This window comes from Nyctereutes procyonoides, unplaced genomic scaffold (genome assembly GCF_905146905.1).
Source record: "Nyctereutes procyonoides isolate TBG_1078 unplaced genomic scaffold, NYPRO_anot_genome, whole genome shotgun sequence".
NCBI lineage: Eukaryota > Metazoa > Chordata > Mammalia > Carnivora > Canidae > Nyctereutes > Nyctereutes procyonoides.
Genome location: NW_026575121.1, coordinates 26,103,381 through 26,108,840, shown reverse-complemented (window position 1 = coordinate 26,108,840; position 5,460 = coordinate 26,103,381). Strand labels below are relative to the sequence as shown.

General features: G+C 37.6%; 1 pseudogene; it reads left to right on the top strand.

The window, feature by feature from the left end:
• Window positions 1–4,847: 4,847 nt before the first annotated feature.
• LOC129516343 (eukaryotic translation initiation factor 4E-binding protein 1-like) lies at window positions 4,848–5,225 on the top strand (annotated as a pseudogene).
• The last annotated feature ends 235 nt before the right edge of the window (window positions 5,226–5,460 follow it).

Sequence of the window (5,460 nt, the reverse complement as noted above, 5' to 3'; positions counted from 1 at the left end):
CAAGAAATAAAACATCCGAATAGACTGATTACAGGTAACATAATTGAATTGGTAATTTTAAAACTTCCAAAAAACCAAACATCTCAGATTGCGAGGACTTCACAATCTTCTCAATGTTTCTATCCACAATCCACAATGTTCCTACCAAATATTTCAAAAAGAGTTAGTACTTATCCTTCCTGAATTATTACAAAAAATTGGAGCTAGAAGAATGCTTCCAAACTCATTTTATGAGACCACAATTAGTCTGATACCAAAACCAGACAAAGATGCTACAAGAAAAGGAAATTGTAAGCTAATATTTCTGATAAATACAGATGAAAAAGCCCCCATAAAATATTAGCAAACCAAATTAAAAGGATCATATGCCATGATCAAGTGGGATTTATCCAAGGATGTAGGGATGGTTAACATCCACAAATGGATCAATGCGATACATTATGTTAATAAAACAGAGGATGAAAATCACATGTTCAACTCAATTGAGCAGAAATTTTTTTTTGACAAAATTCAACATCCATCTGTGATAAAAAACTCAACAAAATGGATATAGAAGGAATGTACCTCAACAAAATAATAGCCATATATGACAGACCCAGCTAACATCATATTCAGTGACAAAAAGCTGAAAGCTTTGCTTTACTATCAGGAACAAGATACAAATGCTCATTCTCCTTACTTTGAACTTTGAACATAGTATTGGAAGTACTAGTTAGAGCAATTAGATGAGAAAAAGAAATAAAGTGCATTCAAATTAAAAAAAAAGGAAACATTACTATTTGTATGTGACATGATACTATATATTAAAAAGCTCTAAAGACTCTACCAAAAACTCTCAGAAATAATCAGTGAATTCAATAAGGTCATGGGATGCAAAATTAACTTATAGAAATCAGTTGCATTTCTGAACACTAATAATGAGCTATTAGAAAGAGAAATTAAGAAAACAGTCCCCAGGGCACCTGCGTGGTACAGTCAGCTAGGTGTCCAGCCTTGGGTTTTGACTCAGGTCCTGATCTCAGGGTCATGAGAAACAGCCTCATGTCAGGCTCTATGCTCAACCTAGAGTCTACCTGGGATTCTTTCTCCTATTTTCTCTGTCCCTCCCCATTGTGCTCTCTCTCTCTCTCTCTTCTCAAATAAATAAATAAATCTTAAAAAAAAAAAAAAGAAAAACTCCCATTTACAATTGCATCAAAAAGAATAAAATACCTAGGAATGAATTTAACCAAGGAGGTGAAAGAAAACTGAACTCTGAAAACTATGGCACAGATAAAAGAAATTGAAGATGACAAATAAATGGAAAGATACAACATGTTCATGGACCAAAAATAAATAAATATTGTTAAAATGTCCATGCTACTCAAATCAATTTACAAATTCAATGCAATCTTCATCAAAACTGATGGCCTTGGGACGCCTGGGTGGCTTAGTGGTTGAGCATCTGCCTTTGGCTCAGGTAGTGATACTGGGGTCTTGGGATCCAGTTCCATATTGGCTACATGTGGGGAGTCTGCTTCTCCCTCTGCCTGTGTCTCTACTTCTCTCACTGTGTCTCTCATGAATGGATAAAATAAAATCTTAAAAAAAAAAAAGAAAAAATCCATGGCTTTTTCACTGAACTAAGAGAATCCTAAAACTTCTATGGAATCCCAAAAGACCCTGAGTATCCAAAGCAATCTTAGAAAAAACAAAGTTGGAGTTATCATACTCCCAGATTTCAAACTATGTCACAAAGATATAGTAATCATAACAATGCAATACTAGTACAAAAACAGAAACAGAAACAAGACCAATGGAATAAAAAAGTAAGTCCAGATATAAACCCACACATATATGGTCAATTAATCTATGACAAAGGAGGTAAGAATATAATGGGGGAAATACACTCTTTTCAATAAACAATGTTAGAAAAACTGGATAGCTCCATGCAAAAGAATGAAACTGGACCTCTATCTTATACCATACACAAAAATAAATTCAAAAGGGATTAGGCTTAAATGGAAGTTCTGAAACCATAAAACTCCTAGAAGAAAACATGGGTAGTAAGTTCTTTGATATTGGTCTTAGCAATATATTTTTGGACCAATCTCCTCAGGCAAGGTCAACAAAAATTAAAATAAACAGGTGGAATTACATCAAACTAAAAAGCCTTAGCATAGTAAAGGAAACCATCAACAAAACAGAAAGGCAACATACTGAATGTGAGAAGATATTTGTAAATCATACATTTGATAAAGGGTTAATATCCAAAATATATAAAGAACTTATACAACTTAATATCAAAAAAAATTAAGCAACCATATTAAAAAGTGGGAAGGGGACCTGAGTACACATTTTTCCAAAGAAGATATACAGATGCTCAATGTCACTAATCATCAGGGAATGCAAATCAAACCACAATGAGATGTTACTTTGCACTTGTCAGATTGGGTATCCCCAAAAAGACAAGAAATAACAATCGTTGGCAATTGTACACTGTTGGTGAGAATGTAAATTGGTGCAGCCATTATGAAAAACAGTATGGATATTCCTTTAAAAAATTAAAAATAGAATTATCATATGATCCAGCAATTTCACTTCTGGGTATTTATTCAAAGAAAGCAAAAATATCAAACCAAAGAGATATATGCACCCCTGTTCATTGCAGCATTATTTTCAGTAGCCAAGATATGGAAACAACCTAAGTACTCATTGATACATGAATGGATTAAAAAAGATGTAATTTATATACTATTACTCAGTCATAAAAAATGAAATTTTTCCATTTGCAACATGATAGGGTCATATTTCAGAGTCTGACTCAGATAGGTTTGGTCACTTCCTCAGTAAGAAAGAAAGCTGAGATCTCACTGGCATGTGTCCAAGAGGGAGAGATAATTGCTCAAAGGATTAGGAAGTTTTTCCCTTCCTTGAAATTTTGTATGGTTAGTTGCTAGTTTGCTAAAAGAAGAAATTAACAGAAAGCCCATGGTAACCCAGATAAGTTGCTCCTATTATGAAAGATTCTTTAATCTTTTATTCTTTCCAAAACCACAGGTATCAATTTTCTCATTTGGGATAATAAGATAATATCTCACTCATTACTTTCTTGTAACAGGAAATAAAACAGCACATTTAAAGCTACTAACACAAGTCATCAATAAATAGAAAGCACTGAGTCTTCTTTCTGTTAAATAGTAAATGGTCAGAAAGAGACAAGAAAGAGATCATCAAAATCCTAAGATAGCATACTCATCATATCATTCTGCTATCTGTTCGTTATCACTTTATTCTCTGCTGGCCGGGAAAAATTGTCTTATGGACAAAATAAAGGAAACGCATCATTGTTTTTACTTCCTCAACACCCCTGCAATTGTCTTAAGAATAGAAATGACGGTAAAGTTCCAGTAGGGAACAAAATAACCTGTGCCATGGTCATTCTTACAGCAGCAGTGTAATAGAATGGAATAGCAAGGAAGTAATCTATAAAAATATGAGTGTTTTATAGAATTAAAAATTTGAGCCCAAAGAGATGAAATACCTGCCTTGTTTTGTCACTAGGTGAATTGGTGATGGAATAGGAAAGAAAGCCAGGTCTCTGGATGCTTAGATGTGTGTTTGTAACATCTTTCCACACTTTCTATACATATTAATATTAAAGATGCATATACATACTCAACTGTATACATATGTAATATAAAATTATGTTTTAACTATATATTAATATATGGATGATTAAATACATACATGTATATATTAATATGTAAAATAATACACATGTGGTGGAACCTGATAAATGTGGATACAAAAGAAACCTAGTGGAAAAATTTTAGAAATACAAACTTTTGTTTCTCAGCTTTATCAATACCTGCCTGAGATTGCTTTGGAAAGGAACTAGTCATCTTTTTTCCATCCTATAGATCAACCTCCAGCTTTTGCAGCTTAGGCAGTGTGGAACCAAGGTCTACGGTCTCTAGAACATACTCTTTTTCTAACCCACCCTTCTGTCCATCATTCCATGAAGCTTACTTTTTTTTTTTTCCCTTTTGCTTCACTGCAAGTCAGAAATCACAAGAAGCCTTTTGCTGAACCTTTTTTCTACCAACAGGATTTGATCTCTTCTGTTGCCCTCCAAAATACACCATCCATATTTGCATCTTAGCACTCAATGCCCTCACTCATTGTGTTAGGATAGGCTTCCTTGGAACACTGGTGTTAAAAACACATGTATTTTATTTCTACCTCATGGGAGGTGAGCTGTGGACCTGGTGAGTCTTCAGGCTAGCTCCTCCATGTGATCATTCAGGGACTCAGACACCGTGGCGTATAGCCATACTCTCTCTTACACATGGCTTTCATGGTCAAGAGCGTGTTGGAAATTTGCTCAGGAACTTTTTTTTTTAATTTTTATTTATTTATGATAGTCACAGAGAGAGAGAGAGAGAGGCAGAGACACAGGCAGAGGGAGAAGCAGGCTCCATGCACCGAGAGCCCGACGTGGGATTCGATCCCCGGTCTCCAGGATCACGCCCTGGGCCAAAGGCAGGCGCCAAACCGCTGCGCTATACGCTTCAGTATAAGAGTATCAAGCACAATTTTCTTTCACAAATTATTAGGTAAAACCAGACACACCACCCTAATTACAAGGGAAGGTGGGATAGTGCAGGAACACATGCGTATTTGTTGCCACATTGCTTTTTTATTTCTGTCATCTCTCCACTAGTTACAGGAGGGCATGAACTAGATCTAGCCCATCCCTGACTCTCTCAAATGTTGCCCAAGTTCTCTGCCCTTCAAGACCTATTCAATATTGGATCCAATCTCAAGGGTCAAGCTCCTGCTGCAGGTGCTGAATGCAGGAGACCATGGCAGGGGGCAGCAGCTGCAGCTAGACTCCAAGCCAGTTCATCTCCACACTCACCAGGTGGTCCTCAGCCACTGCAGCATGCAGCTGTGGCCTGGGGACTACAGTATTTCCACCCCTCATCCCACGCCGTGCTCTTCAGCACCACCAGGTGGGGTGGGGGGTGGTAGGTACCAGCAACATCCACTACCCAATATCCTGAAGGAGTGTTAGGACCTGTGACCGAAACCCCTCCGTAGGACCTGCCCACCATTCCCAGGGTCACCAGCTTTACCAGTGATGAACGCCCCCTACAGGAACAAGTCAGAACCACCTGTGCAACAGTCCATAAGATAAGTCAGCAGGTGGTGGAGAGTCACAATTTAAGATAGATATTTAAAGGACCAGCCATGGAATGGAGCAATATATCTGGGCCCCTCTGACCCTTCTCGGGAGTCACACAGGCCAGGCCTTGTGCAAGTTACAATCTTGGGCAGGTGGTGAGTGGATTCAGCCCCCTACTCCCTTACTCAAGGCACCTGGTCCTCCTTCCTCTTCCATGAACTCCCACAGATATATTCATGTGCCTCCATTCAAGCCAGAGCTGCCACTCTAAAGGCAGTGACTCTCACAAG